A 16,496-nucleotide genomic window follows, 5' to 3' on the forward strand; every position below is an offset into this window, starting at 1 on the left:
ATCATAGGATGTCAAGTTAATGTGGCTTTCACATCCTTACGAGGTCAGTATATAACAAACACACGCACACGCACACGCACACGCACACGCACGCGCACACGCACTCGCACTCGCAATAACGTATAGATTGACGATAGTGTACTATTTACAGATTAATATTTCAGATTATCTCAATATATTTTGTGGACCGTCAATCCTCATGGTTTGTAAGTAATATTGAAAATTATGTCCACAAATATTAATCAAAAATGAAATGATCAATTTCAGACATCCAGTTATGGAGAAATGGCCACCATCGGACCCTAGGGCCAGTTCAACAAAGTGATTATAGCGCTACGTCAACGTAGGTCAATGTGAAGTAAACATATGTGAGCTTACTGTTAGTTTTATGTCATTTAGTGACCCTGCTAAGATGATATTTTTATTGTCCACAATAATCCACAAGTGTCTTTTAATACAGCCAAAACCTGCTTTCCTATCTTACGGCGGCGACATGCCCCTTTATACTCTTAACTTGGTACTGGAAATATGTATTATATATCCTCTATATTCCTTTAATTTGTATTTTTACATGTTTTATTATTTTGTTCTATGTACATATGTGTGATGTTGAGGTGAGACTCAAATACATTATCTGTCTGCCTGTCTGTCTGTCTGTCTACGATCGTCGTTTGAATGGGTCCAAGCTAGAGGCGACTGCGTGAATAGGGTGTCTGACCTAGTCAGTTGGTGTCTTCGTACTCCGACGACATGTCACGCTGCTCATGGTATCGATCACTGCTTTGTATGATCTAGATCCGTTTATTTACAGGCTAAAGTCACCTGGAGTATTCAGGAGTTGCATTTTGTCGTTTAGTGAGTGAATGAGTTTAGTTTTACGCCACTTTTAGAAACATACCAGCAATATCACGGCGGGGGACACCAGAAATGTGCTTCACAGATTGAACCCATGTGGGGAATCGAACCCGGGTCTTCGTCGTGACGAGCGAACGCTTTAACCACAAGGCTACGCCACCGACCCCATTTTGTCGATTAAGCGACAGTAGACTGAACCTCCATGAGCATCAAGGCACGTCTAGCTTCTCGGCGTACCATGCTTTGTTAAGGTGGCTTCAGTAAAATCATTTAAAATAACCTGTGTATTTCCAAAGTCAAATCATACGATTTATATGAATCTTGAAAGTTTTCTCAGTAGAAAATACCACGGCCCAGGTACAAATTTTAAATACATGTAATAGGATAATATAAATGTAATGTGAATGTAACATAATGTGATGAAACCTTTCGAGAACAGTTTGTATCATCGCTGTTCAGGGGTGGCTGGTAAAGTTAGAATCGGTCAAGGGGCACTGGTTTTAGTACAAATTTCATTTCAAGGAACTGTTTTTATTTGTTAGTCTGATTTATTTGTACACCAATTGTAAACTAAGTTCTACAGCAATGCATTCCTAATAGATAAAGCCTCATGTATATATTTAATATACAAATGACATGTTTTCGATGACAGGACACTAGGGTTGGTTGGTTGGTTTAACGCCTCACTCACCAAACCAGCAAGGGAAACAAGGAAAGTGAGCATCCAATTCAAAATGTATGTATAACTGAATTGATTGATTTGGTGAACCTGCAAACAACAAACATGGCTTTTTTTATCAATAGAGGAATTTGAGAAAACATATATATCTATATATACTTGGTGGGGTTGAAGTGTTAGACAAGCATGTGCCTACGTACACAAGGCAGTAGCTGAAGGAAAAGATCCAGTAATGTAGATGTCAGAAAGAAGAAGAAACTCTCCACGTGTGCTTTCATAGCATTAAGAAAGCCTGCGACTGTAGACTCTGTCTGCTATTCTTGGACTTAAACTTGAAAATCTAGGATTGCAAGGTAAAATGCATCATGTCGTGCACGCTATATAAAGAAATGTGTGTAATTGTGTACGTGTACAGGTTTGAAGACTGACTGGTTCAAGTAAACAGTGGTGGTAAGCAGGGATGTCTCTTATCTCCTCTACTTTTCAACATTTTCATCAATGACCTGGCTGTGACTATGAAGAGTGTAGGACTTCGTAGGCGGTCGATATGAAGATGAAACTACAGGTGTTTTCATGTATGCAGGCGGCATACTTCTCTAGGTCTCTGAGAAACTAACCTTCAGAGCATGCTAGACCATCTAAACAACTGGTGTTCAAGTAATAAGCTTCGGATCAATTCAGAAAAATCGAAGAGTGTACACTTTCGAAACCCATCTATGCCAATGACTCAAAGTAATTCTAGACTATAGTAATACCGTGAAATACGCGGCCCAGTTGGCATGCAGGGCACATGGACTAGTAATAGCAAAGAGTAAGCTACTCGGTGGTGGGGATTTTAATGTGTTCAAAAAGCTATATGACAATATTGTGCTACCAGTGATTCCATATTGCTCGTCTATATGGTGTTTACAGGACTGCTCAAGTATCAACGCAGTTCAGAACCATGTCTGCAGTTACTTCCTCGGAGTCGGAAGATACACCCGTACAGATGGTGACCTTTGATGGGTACACGTCAGTATAGAACAGAAAATTGCAGCTGTTCGGCATTGGCAGAGGTGTGTGTTGATGGACAGATCATGTTTAAACAGAAAAATATTCACGTGGGCTGAAAAATGTGCTTCATTAGCGTGCAGAAACTGGAATATCAAAGTTCACAAGTTTTTCAGAAAATGCAACTGTGACATCAGCTCAGTAATCCCAGATATGGTCAACAAAAGTAAAGACACTCTGCACACAAAACACAAGGTAGCGTGGAAGGACGGGATAAGTGATAACAGTTGAAAACTGAGAACATGGTACCGAACAATGTGCAATCTCGAATATGCCAGGAAACAACAGAAGTGCTGTTGCAAAATTTAGATGTGGTGTAGCAGCAATCAGTCTTGAAACTGGGCGATGTAAAATATTGTCGTTGAAGATTGTGTCTCATAAGGTATATGAGGTAGATATATATTAAGTGTCCTATGTATGATGATCGGAAAAGGACCTTTTTAATTGGAGCTGCTAACGCATGCAATGCGTTTGATGTCATAATGTTGTCAGATACAGAGAGGTATTCAGAGCTTTTTATTCAAAATGAACTGATCTTATCGTTTGCCAAAACCTGTCTTAGTATTCTTCAACGACGTAAGTGTGTTTTATAGAAATGGTATGCCTCGTAAAACCTACTGCTTCTTAACAACATTGTATTGGGTATTTGTATGTGAAAACATATGTATGTATAAGTCTCTCGTAATTCATATTGGAATGATATGTGCATTACCTTTTTCTACATTGTATCCATCATATGTAAATACTGTCTGCTCAAGGTGAGCCACAAATAAAAATCTGTGTATCTGTCTGTCTGGGTTCTTGAACTAACTGTGGAAAAGTGGATCTCCATGCCGCACGTTATAAGTTCATCACTGACATGGATGCTGCGAGCCATTGCTGTAATACAATACAGATATATTGCACAAACATTGAGCTAAATGCTAATGCCTGTCATAGGCCAGGAGCATTAGACAGAAACAATAGGTAACATTGAAAAAAAAATAGTAGAAAGCTGAATTTTTCAGGAAAGCTTCAGAACATCATTGCCATGTACAAGATACAAAGTTCTGCAAATTCTACCTTGTGGCATTTTCAAAATGGCCGCCAATTTCAAGATGGCCGCCAAAATCATTAAAATGATTATGCAAACAGATGTTTTGTAAATAATTATGCCATGTGATATATCAAATGAAAGCTCATCTCACAGGGATTCCAAATATCCAAATATCATGCCTTGTGTCATTTTCAAAATGGCCGCCAATTTCAAAATGGCCACCATTGTCCTTAAAACAATCAAAATAATCTCACGAAAATATTTCTTTTTTCATTAACCATACCTTGTTATATATTAAAAGAAAGCCCTTCTCACAAGGAGTCTAAATATATTACAATTAGATTTGGCATGATAACCACACATTTTATGCTTGTGCTTTTGGTACCAGACGTCAAAATGGCTACTTATGGTTGGTTAATCAAGACAGCTGTGGTCACCAAATTGATGGTAAATCACTTGTACAGTTATCAATGTCATCATTTTTAGTTAGTAAATTTTGAAACTCACTGTAATCTTCATTCTTTGATTGATGTATCAGAAGGTCTTTTTGTCAATCACAACATCTCATTCTTCAATACAGTACATTTTGTGGGAGATATCCATTATATGTGAAATCATACAAGAATTGTATAAGATATTGGCTGAAATTAATCACCATGCCGTCATATAGATATCCTCACCAATCGTATCTTATGATGAAACAATTGTGTAATAGAAAACGGTCTAATTGGGCAACTAATATCATGCATCTATTATTTACTTATGGGTTTGGCCATGTATGGATTCAACAAGGGGTAGGGATATTGATATGTTTTAAATATTTTTAAAGAAAGAGTGATTGACTGCGCCAGGCAAGATTGGCATTCTGAGCTATCTGATAGAACGTCATTACAATTCTACTCTTTTATAAAACATTCACTTTCTCCAGAATTGTACATATACAATGTTAAAGATATCAAATATAGAAAAGCGCTTCTCTTATTTAGATGTTGCTTCAACCGATTAGGCATACAGTGTATTAGAAAAGACTTAAGTGATTATCAAGATAAAGATTCTATGTGTTCTCTTTGTAAAGTTACCGAAGATGAATGTCACATTATATATCATTGTCCTCTGTACAAAGAATTTCGTAATGATGTTCCATGTATATCCACTCATACCAAAAATATCGATAATTTAAAATCATTATTGATTTCTACTGATTGTACCCACTTGTTTATGCTGGGAAAATATCTGTATAATGTGTTTCGCATAAGAGGAGAATATCTTTGATCTTTGAAACTCATGCTGGCAATTAATGAACAAAAAATGTAACAATGTATTATGGGTCATATGGCCTTGAAAACAATAAAGCATTGATTGATTGAATATAGTCCCCATCTAAAGCCATACTGGTCTACAGAGCTGAAACATCTCCACAAAGCAATGCGTTGTGCTAGAATGTCTTGGATTCGAGATGGGAAAACAAGAGGTGGCAGTCATATCACATATAGGACTTATAAAGATCTAAAAAGAGAATTTAGAAGGTCTCAAAGAAAGCACATTGAAGAGCAAAGATGCAAGGTCTTGAACGAGATTGACGCATATGCGGAAATGGATCAGTCTGCATTCTGGAAGGCTATAAGTTCTAGAAGAAAAGGTCGCCGAGCCGACACGGGTGGTGACATGTGTTTTCAAGAAGGAATTATCACTCGCGATCCTACCAAACTGTTCAATGCCTTCCTTACTGTAGGCTATGTGCCGCCATCAATGAAACGTGGAGTTATCATTACACTATACAAAGGTGGCAGCAAACCCAAAATGTTACCAAATAGTTACAGGGCAATAACACTTCTTCCTGCTATCTATAAATTATTTGAACGAGTACTACTGTCACGTCTGCAGAAGTTTCACAATCCATCACCGCTTCAGCATGGCTTTAGAAGTGGAATAGACTCAACAATGACTTCATTTCTTCTCCGAGAGTGCATAGTATATTCTGTGGAAAATAACACTAAACTCTATAGCTGCTTCCTTGACGCTGAAAAGCATTTGACTGTGTTTGGCATGATGGCCTCTTCTTAAAGCTGAGACACATCGGGACTCCAAAAGTACTTCTGGGTGTTATCCTATCAATGTATGACACTATGCAGAGCTGTGTTATTCACAGGGGTCACTCAAGCAAGTGGTTTGACATCAAGCAAGGGACAAGGCAAGGAGGTGTACTATCACCTTGGCTCTACCAGCTATATCTTGACGAACAGCTAGAGTCTTTCTTTCTGCTTCACCGTCTGGAGCCTGTATTAACACAATCCCATGTGCTGCACCCACTCAAGCTGATGACATAACACTGCTGTCCTTTACGAAACATGGTTTAGACTCTCTGTTGGCAATCTGTGCTGCGTACAGCAGTAAATGGCGGTTCCGGTACAGTGCAAAGAAGAGTGTCGTGATAGTCTTTAACGAATCAACTGCAGCCTACAAACGTTCCCAAAGAACCTGGTTCCTGGGAAACAAGCCAATACAGGAGACTGACCAGCATACTCACCTGGGAACTGATATATCCAAGAACATGAAGCCAACGGAGCAGGTTGACACCATCTGAAGAAAAATAAAGTCAACCTTCTTTGCCACCAGAAACATTGGTATTCATGAAAATGGACTTCATCCACTCACGGCAGCAAAGATCTACCAGTCAATTGTTCTCCCACGTGCACTTTACGGCTGTGAAACACTGTATAACATGTCTACAGGTTCCTGTCTTCAGCTGGAAGGGCGCACAGATTTTGCCTGAAGATAATCCAAGGCTTACCGACAAGAACTAGAACTGATATGGTGCTTTCACTTGTAGGTATCCTGCCGATCACTGCAACCATAAGCATTAGAAAACTCTGTCTGTTTGGACGATTGCTTACATGCCCAACATCCTGTTCAGCAAGATCTATCCTGCTATATCGGTACTTCAGCGATACAGTCACCAATAGTCCAGTCACCCATGGATTCATCCCGGAGATAAAAAGACTGTGTAACTGCTACGGACTCAGAGATGCTCTATCACAGATCCAATTATGTTCCTTCCCAAACCCAAACACCTGGAAAACCCAAGTGAAGAAGCATGTTTTCAAAACTGAAACTGATGAACTCGTGTCCCGGATGGAGACTGATGCAAGCATGTCGCTGTTCCTCACCAATCACAGTGTGTATATTCCACATCTGATATGGACCATGAGTAGACATCACCCACACAGGCGAGAGAGGCTTAAAGCTACTCTCTCTCTTATCACGCACCCAGTGAGAACTGAACAGTGCCCAATGTGTTCCTGCATTGTTCATGGTCTTGTACACCACATTCTTCACCTTTGTACTGACAATGTGGTAAGCGCAAGACGAGAAACCATGTGGCTGGATATTCTAGACATATTCGGTGTAAACACATATGTTCTGTTAGACAATATAGAACAGAGAACGCTGGCCGAAGTGCTGCTCGGACGTCACACGTATGACATTGACACCATACAACTGCTGCTACTGGTTGGACAGTTTGCATCTGGGATCGACTGGTCCAGTTTCACTCTAATTAATAAAGACTCTAATTAATATATCATAACAAATTTCAACACTTGTGGCTAACAACTTCCAAGCTTTTAATATTCAATTAATTTTGTATCTCCAAACCTGGAGGAATTAAATAAACCTACCTACCTGTTTATATATATTTCTTATGTAAGCTAGTTCCGTTCGTATCCTCAAAACAGTGTCGGCCCATAATTTTTTTTTCAGGCAATCAAACTTGCATGCAATACAGCGATTACTATTCTCTTGCTGTAACCCTTGTTTGGTGGTAAACCTACACATGTTATTTGTCATCATTCACTTGATGGTCGGTTAATGAATTTATAATTAGTGATAACACCACTCGGATTACCCGACAAAGGTTCCCATTTGGCATTTCTTGTGTCTGGAGTAAATACTAATCATTATAAATTGAGGTTTGATGGCGCAAATGTATTACATCTTACGTAATATACGCTTGGAAGTGCAGTAAGAGGAATTATCAGCTGAGTTACAAAACAAAGAGTTACAAAACAAACATCGATCAAAGGATTAACCGATAACACGCTGATTGATTAATTGCTTTTATCCTGCACAGCGGATTTGTCAAAAGGTAGTGTTTATGTATGTAGATTTACTAATCTATACTGAATACACTCTGTCGTAAAGTCTCTTTGTAAAAACAACGTCCTTTCTTCAAAGGATTAACCGCCAATACATTGATTGATTGCTCATTATTGGCTAACTAATTACTTTTATAAAGAATGGCGGATATCATGCAATTAGTTGCCAGGTGGGCTATCTTTGGTGACCAATGGGACTATACACCAATGTCAAAAACCTGAAACGATATTTTCGCATATTGAGAAGTCATTCCCTAAAATTCCATCTCTACGCTGACGATAATCAGTTGTATATTGCCATCAAACCATCAGAAGTTTCACAAGGAGTTCATAAGATCGAACGCTGCATAATGGATATCCGGGAATGGATGGCTGTCAACTATTAGAAGTTGAACGACAGCAAGACTGAGTTCCTTGCCATAGGCTCACGGCAACAGATGCAGAAGATGCCACTTGGAATCACACTCAAAATAGGAACTGAGGATGTGAAGACCTCAAACTCAGCCAGAAATCTGGGAATCATCTTCCAGTCCAACATGTCCCTAGATGAATATGTCAAGTCCCTCTGCAAGTCATGTTTCTTTCACATCTACAACATCGGCAAGATCCCAACTTCCTAGATACTGAGACAACAAAGCTCCTAATGCAAACACTTGTAATCTCAAAGCTGGACTATTGCAACTCGCTCTTTTGCAACACGGCATTTTCAACACTTTCTAAATTGCAGAAAAACGCAGCAGCTCGCGTGGTCTCTCGAACCCATCGTCATGACCATATATCGCCAGTTCTGAAATCCCTTCACTGGCTTCCAGTAAAGTACAGGATCTACTTCAAGATTCTGCTACTGACTCTTGTATCATACTTTGACGTCGGTGCCTTTGATCCCAAGTGAGGGCTTTTGTAAGCCCCTACCCTTGCCGCTCAGTCATTAGCTGACATAGGTCACGCCCACAAACGGTAATGAATGACTCGCAACATTGTTTTACATTTTATTCCAACAGTAATAATCGAAAAGAAACCAACACAAATAAATGGAAATCAAACATTCATTTGCTTGGTAGAAAACCAATTGTTTACGTCATCAACAGTGAAATCTTTGATATCAGGTATGCAGTCCATTTTTCTATTATCACGCCACTGATTGAAAACACCTAATGCCCACCTCGTGTTCTTTCTTGTGTTCACACTTTCCGTTTCTGATAGAAGATATTTCACATCGTCGTCACTGACAGGTTCGGGAAATTTGCTATTTGCTTCATCCGATGGACGGGCAGGCGTTGTTTCCACATCATTTGTTTCCATTTTGGAGACAGGCAAATTTTCTTTCATGCACAAACTATCATCTATTTCCTCCAAAACAACGTTTGTGTCAATTTCAAAGATTCCAAAATCCATGCTTTCCAAATGGATGCCATAGTTTTCTACGACTTGAGATAAGGACAGTTCTGACAGACCTTTGAAAACTTCACACTCACTTTCCATGGCCGAGGCAATCTGACTTAATGTAATGTCGTCAATGTCAGTATCCAAACAATCAGTCGTGTTCGAACTCGCCATTTTCGTTATTTGCTGTTTTATCGCCAGGAGAAACTGAAAAGTGGCGGGAAATTCAAAATTTACCTCACATCCAGTTTGTGACGTCAAAGTATGCTACAAGTGAGTTACGTCACTCCACACTCGTGATTGGCTTGGTTACCTCACAGTTTTGTGTGGCTTTGATTGACAGGAGAATCTGACAACTCGGGCCTTCGCCCCTCGTGTCAATTCTGCTGTCAATAAAAGCCACACAAAACTGTGAGGTAACCAAGCCAATCACGAGTGTTAAGGTGATGTAACTACTACATAACTCCCTCTACGATGACCAGTCCTATGACTACCTTCGCCAGCTTGTACATCTGCATGTACCCACCAGAGCTCTTAGATCAATAGATACGTTAAGACTAACACAGCCAAGCAGTTAAACCTCCATGGGTGATAGAGACTTTTCTGTAGCAGCACCAGCTCTATGGAACAATCTTCCAGTCACCCTCAGACGAACTGAGTCCCAGTCACTTTTCAAGAACTTGCTCAAGTTGTAATCCAGGACAAAATTCACCTGGACAAAATCCACCCGGACAAAATCCACCCCAAAATTGCAACCTAGGACAAAATCCACCCGGACAAAATCCATCCCGGACAAAATCCACCCCTAATAAAATCCACCCTAAGAAAAAAAAAAAATAATGACATGTTTAGTCACAGAAATGAATTTTATTCATATCAGTCATTCATAATCAATAACCAAAAAAAAGGGCTTGCAAAAACATCTTAATTCTTTAAGGGGATTACGTAATGATCAAAGTGTGAGACTATTTAATGATACATGAAAGAGGATTAAGTAGTGATCAAAATATGACAAATGGAGAAACCTTTAATGTTTGAAACAACATCTAGGAACAACAGCCAATTAGGAAAACGAAAATGCTATCAAAACAATGCTTGCAATGCTTGAGCAAAACAACTTGATCAAAGGTCAGGACACACTAAAACTTTTAAGAATAGCAATTTGAGAAGGGTGGATTTTGTCCATTTTTTTTTTAAGAAGAGGTGGACTTTGTCCGGGGTGGCAATTTTGGGGTGGATTTTGTCCGGGTGGATTTTGTCCAGGTGGATTTTGTCCGGTCATCCTCAAGTTGGCTTCTGAATAGAACTCTTTTCACACTTATTGTGTTTATAACGATGTATGCAGCGCCGTTGAGCATCTGTGATGGGATCTAGGCGCTATACAAGCCAATTATTATTATGATTATATTAGACTGTTAAAAGACACATGACATGGAAAAGGATACTTTGTCAGTTGCAGATGAGTGGCATATCATTCCTTTATGTGGATATTGATGGATACATTCCCCGAACAAGGTAATATAGTTGCTATAACTTTGGTCTCTTTTAATTTTAATACAGTGGAAACCTCCTAAGTAAAGACCGCTTAACTAAACAGACCGGATAAGTAAACACTATTCTTTGGTCCCGGCAAATTTCTTCATTAATTATCACTATTACTAAACTCGGATAAGTAAATAATACTGCTTAACTAAACGTCTTCTCACGGTCCCTGGAAGTAAATTACTTAACAAAAGAGACTGGATAACTAAATTAGCAATCACCACATAATCTGACATGAGGGGCACGTGTCCGTCTCCAGCTAAACAAACATCCTACTTTGCATTTTGTTTTATTTATTTGTTACTGCATTCAACAGAATAATTGTTTTGGCCTTGAAGTGTAATGAGACAGACCAAATACATTAGGTCGCACTTAGGGCGTCTGTGTGAAATATGATACACGTTGGCAATCCATAAGATGTCTAGATATTACAGTCATGTTATAAAATCACTAAATATAAGCAGATCGTGTGCATTTTATTAAGTTTCAAACTGCATACAAATATGACAATAAACTAATTAGGATTATAAGACAAAATATAAAGACGTACATTGACTTCGTTATTTCAGTCCTAACATTTATTACCACTGGCAGATGGTTAAAATATTTTCATTTGTTATCAAAATAATGCCAGTTAATACAACATTCAGATTGACGATTAGTGAACCCAAGCTCACTACTCTCCCGAAGACTCCCCATGTACTTAGTTAGCCTTACTTTCAAAACAATGCTATTATATCAGGCTTCTCACCAAATTCAAGACCAAACTATTTCTTAAATCAAATTCTACATCCATTTACGTTAACATTTTTATAAAGTCAACATAACTATGAAATCACAATTTTACATCAAAATCACCATTTTTATCAAAGTGAATATTTTTCTATAAGAAACCAAATTATTCATCAAAGTCTACAAATGCAAAGTCTACATAATTTTCACAACAAAATCAACATAAGATTATCGAGTGAAAAAGAGTTCATTTTTGTTTATCAGTCTATACTTATACTATCAATTGCGCATTAGGGTGGCGCAGCAGAGGTAACGAACCAGTCATGAATTCTGGGATATCATCCGGGTACCCACTGGAGAATAGCAATAGTGAAGATCTGCACAGGACGTCGACCCTTGGGTGAAATGTCACGGTTCAGTTAAGAAAAAGGTCGACGTCCTGTCCATTTGACGACAGGCTTACCAATTAACAGGGGATTAGAAAAGACAAAGAAATAATCCAGTGTTTTACCAATTAACAGGGGAGAAAAGATAAAGATAATCCAGATTATAATCCAGATTATGCGGTTGAGAACACAGACAACAGGAGAAAAGTACTATAATTCGTCCATTTTATTTCGTATACAAAATCATCCAACATGAAGTAGGTGAGATGCACCATTTGCAAACTGGTTCATCTGAAAGATAGTAAAAGTAGATTTATTATTTCTTTTTACACATTCTTTTACACAGACCACGTTACACCACTCTACTGCTATATATAAATTGTTAGAATTGTTAACAAAATCTATTAAACGATATGCAAAACATGGTCACGTACATTATTCAGATTTGATATATCTATTTTACTTTTATATTTTCCTTAGTAACAGATTGATATCAGGCATTGACAAGATGCTTACCTTTATGTCTACTTGGACACGGGGATGAGCATGGTCACCTTTCACCATCGTCACAATGTCATTGACAGTTGACGCAGTGAAATTACACTTCTTTTCTGTGCACTTCCAGGATATCCAATTTCGCTTCACTCATAAATCCACCAACACACAGGTATCTTCCACCACTGGATGTAACTGTGTATTTGCCATATCGAAATTGAATGCAATCTACCGCGTGTTCCTTCCTTAAATATGTTCATCATTGTGAATTCACTCTCATATGTATGATAACATTGATGACATGTTGAGTGAACTATGTTCACGCCTTACACGATGCTCCGGTTATGGAAAATCTTAAAACAACACCTACTAGCGGATTAGCGTGACTCTAGCAACGCCTTCAACATCAAAGTTTACCGCGGGTCGACTTCGTGTCCATAGCGAAATTTCAAAAGGTCGACTTCTTGTCCATAAACCTTGGTAATCTTGGGATTTTGTTCTGCAGTTGGTGTTATACTGATGGTGGGATGTCCAACTAATGGGATGTCAAACAAATGGGATGTCTAACTAATGGGAGTTAACGAACTGTCCACTAGTTTGCTGGCTATAGTCTGTTTTCAGTGAGTAGTTGTCACCCAGACTCTCATTTGGGGGACATGATCTTTTGGCAGAGTTCGAACTCATTCATTACTTGACACCAATTTGTTTTGAGTGAACTCGATTTCTAGTAACTAATTTGAGTAAACTCGAATTATATTAGCTAAATTGAGTGAAGCTTATTCAAATGATTGTTTATGCCATTGTGCCTGTATATAAAGAAGGTAGACATGGTTCCGTCATTGCAAAATATCAAACACACAAGTTAACATTCAGTTCATTCCAAATTCAAGGGGAGGTAGACACTTAATCTATCTAGGTTACAAGTTTAGGGTTAAGAGCACTAGCAGGGACCGAGTTCATTGGAAATGTTGTAAGACAGGTTGTCCTGCAACCGCCAACACCGATGTTCTCCGTTATCTCAGCAGTTTCAGGAACATACATAAACATCATCAAGATGAAGTTCAGCTTCTCGTTGACACCTTTCTTGCCACGCTGAAGACCAAAGTCCGGAGTGATTCCAGACTAGTTCAGGCTAATGAAGAAATAGACAGTAAGTTTAACATTTTGGACATGACCTAAATACCGTACCACATAATTGAGTGTCCCTGTGTTGGAATAATTATGTATATGTATGTATATTCATGTAAAAAATGTTTATTCATATTTCTTTATGTCTTCAGTTACCATTTTCTCATTTTCTGAAAATATACGAAATATATATTTATGAATTTTATCATGAAGAGAAATATACCCAAAAATTGAATTGCTGAAATCTAAAAATCGAGATGAATTTGTGGTGTGTACTTTGTTACGCCGAAATAGACTATACGGTAATCCCCTATTGTTTAAGATTATCGCGCATCAGTGAAATTTCATCCAGAACAAAGAGTCCGACAAGACGGGCACACACACACACACACACACACACACACACACACACACACACACACACACACACACACACACACACACACACACACACACACACACACACACACACACACACACACACACACACACACACACACACACACACACACACACCGACGTAATTATAAGGACATGACTTGTTCTAAACACGACCGTCTCCGTGGTGTAGTGGTCAGAGCTCCCGCTCGGAGAGCGGAAGGTCGCGGGTTCGATCCTCTACCGCGTCATACCAAAAGACGTTAAAATATGGTACTTGTTGGTCCCTGCCTGGCGCTCGTCATTAATGGGTACACCAAGGACTGGTCGGCTTGGAGTCAGTATAATGTGTCTTAGTGGGGTATTCATTCCTTAAAAAACAGCCAACCGTCTAAATATAAATCAAACAATCCAAATCTTTGAATGTTGATAATGACGGGAAGTCATCCAATACCTTTTGAACATATTTTATATGATATCATCTGAGGGTATACCGTTATCATAGAGGTATCAAATGACAGGTCGTTCTCATTTTCTACAATTATTTTACAAATATTATACTCCAATGTGTTTTGATGACTAATATCTCGTTAACCACGTTACCTACATATGTGACATCTTGGATATAGCGTTTCTAATGATTCCTTCATGATAAAATGGAAGCTGTTCAAACATTGGATATCGAGAATACAGTTAGGCCGACTACTTTCTGTACGACCCTCGTATATTAAAACTTCATGTACAGGAAATATTTGACGTAATTTCAGCGTAGGGAATAAAGCCATGGTGTGCCCCGATGGGGTGCTTTTGTTTTCAGTTACGGGTTTATATTTTACAGGCTATTGTAAAAGCTTTGCCTCTACTCAAAAGTAATCGTTTAGATAACGTTACAGTATGACAGTACTGGTCTAGAAGCCTGACCCACAACATGGTGAAAATGTGGTGCAGTTCTGGCGACCGCGAAGGATGCGAGTTTTCACAATCAGGAAAGGATCTAAAGTCGATTGTCATCAGCTACCGTGCATGGCTACCGTGAAGGGGCCCTTTTAAGGTGCAACATGTCATTTCAGTTATGGTAATATTTTAACCGATAACTGGATGGTTTTATATATGAACTCTGGTTTGGACTGACCGATTTCCATCAAAATAGTAGTTTTGCAATGCTCAGATTATTATTTAAAATTGTGGTCAATAATGTTATATACATGCCACTCGCAAACATATTTTGATAAGGTCAAAGGTCCCTTTTAATAGAAAGTGCATTTAATTTGAGTTAAACTTTAAAAATTAAAGGTAATTTTATCAAAAGTATGTTTTTCTTATAAACACGTCACAATTTAATTCTGGACTCACAAAAGTCCAGAAACTCTCCGCACTGTGGGTATTCTGACAAGGGATTTGACCAAATTAAACATGCAGTTGTTATGAATATATGTCAAGGATGAAAAAATGAAATATTTTTTTTTCGAAAACTTTAAATTTAAACTCGCTCGCCCATGGGCTGGCCCATGGGCGAACAGTGGCCCATGGGCGAGAATGTTTAATTTTGCTAAGAATTCATGTTTTGGAGGTTGTAAATGAATGAGTGTATGTTTATAAACATCATGACACAAACTGCAACTCATTTTCACTTAATTCGACTAACTTACAGCGATATTAAAAAATCTTCCCCATGGGCGAAAAATATGTTGGCCCATGGGCGAGAATATTTACTTTTTCTCAAAATACATGTTTTTTCCATGTTTTGGAGGTTGTAAATGAATGAGTGTATACTTATGAGTATCATGAAATAAATTCAACTCATTTTGACTTAATTCGACTAACTTACAGCGATATTAAAAAATCTTCCCCATGGGCGAAAAATATGTTGGCCCATGGGCGAGAATATTTACTTTTACTCAAAATACATGTTTTGGAGGTTGTAAATGAATGAGTGTATACTTATGAGTATAATGAAACAATATTCAACTCATTTTGACTTAATTCAGCTAATTTTGAGCGATATTAAAAAATCTCGCCCATGTCTCTGATAAGTGTACACGACACATAGTGATACACAAGCAAGGTTCTTTTATTATGTACATCCTGAAACTCATAAGTTGATATCATTGATGAATAATTCCAGTAAAACAGATATTCCATATATATTCATAAAGCTTTTATTCTCAGAAAGAATGGTCTATCACCCACACATGATTAATTATTGAACTACAGGCCTGTGGCCTTTCAGTATGAATTAAAGATTGCTTGATTGAAGCAAGGTTCTATGGAAAAATTCATGCAATGACGAGCGGTCATAATTTGAAATCCAGCTGGTCATGCTGACACACAAAGTGAGTGAGAAAATATATTTTGTGTTTGTTATCACTCTGGCTGACAACATTGAAATATGTGTTTGAAGTATAAGATAGAACAGTCTTAACAAGGACCGACATTGCAGAGGTGGGTAATGAAATGACTTTTTATCTGTATGTGTTTTCAAGATTATTACTGTTAAAGTGACGTCGACGGGACTCGAACCTCGAACCTGAAGGAAGAGATCAATTACACCTATTTACGAAGGCGGTCTGACAGTGAAGCGCAGTTGCGCAGGTCGAAGTGTGCAGATAAAATACATCCAGAAATGCACCGCCACATGGTTCTTGTTGCTGCAGTCTACTGTTGTCACTCACTCAGAC

General features: G+C 38.4%; 1 long non-coding RNA gene across 1 annotated transcript; it reads right to left on the reverse strand.

Moving 5' to 3' along the window:
- Positions 1 to 12,028: 12,028 nt before the first annotated feature.
- LOC124288134 lies at positions 12,029 to 12,641 on the reverse strand. Its single transcript, XR_006901390.1, has 2 exons — positions 12,334 to 12,641; positions 12,029 to 12,108 (listed from the first exon to the last, which is right to left on the reverse strand). It is a non-coding gene; the product is annotated as an uncharacterized LOC124288134 (long non-coding RNA).
- Between the last annotated feature and the right edge of the window lie 3,855 nt (positions 12,642 to 16,496).

The sequence above is a fragment of the Haliotis rubra genome, unplaced genomic scaffold (assembly GCF_003918875.1).
Source record: "Haliotis rubra isolate DU_JTF1 unplaced genomic scaffold, ASM391887v1 Scf412, whole genome shotgun sequence".
Taxonomy (NCBI): Eukaryota; Metazoa; Mollusca; class Gastropoda; order Lepetellida; family Haliotidae; genus Haliotis; species Haliotis rubra.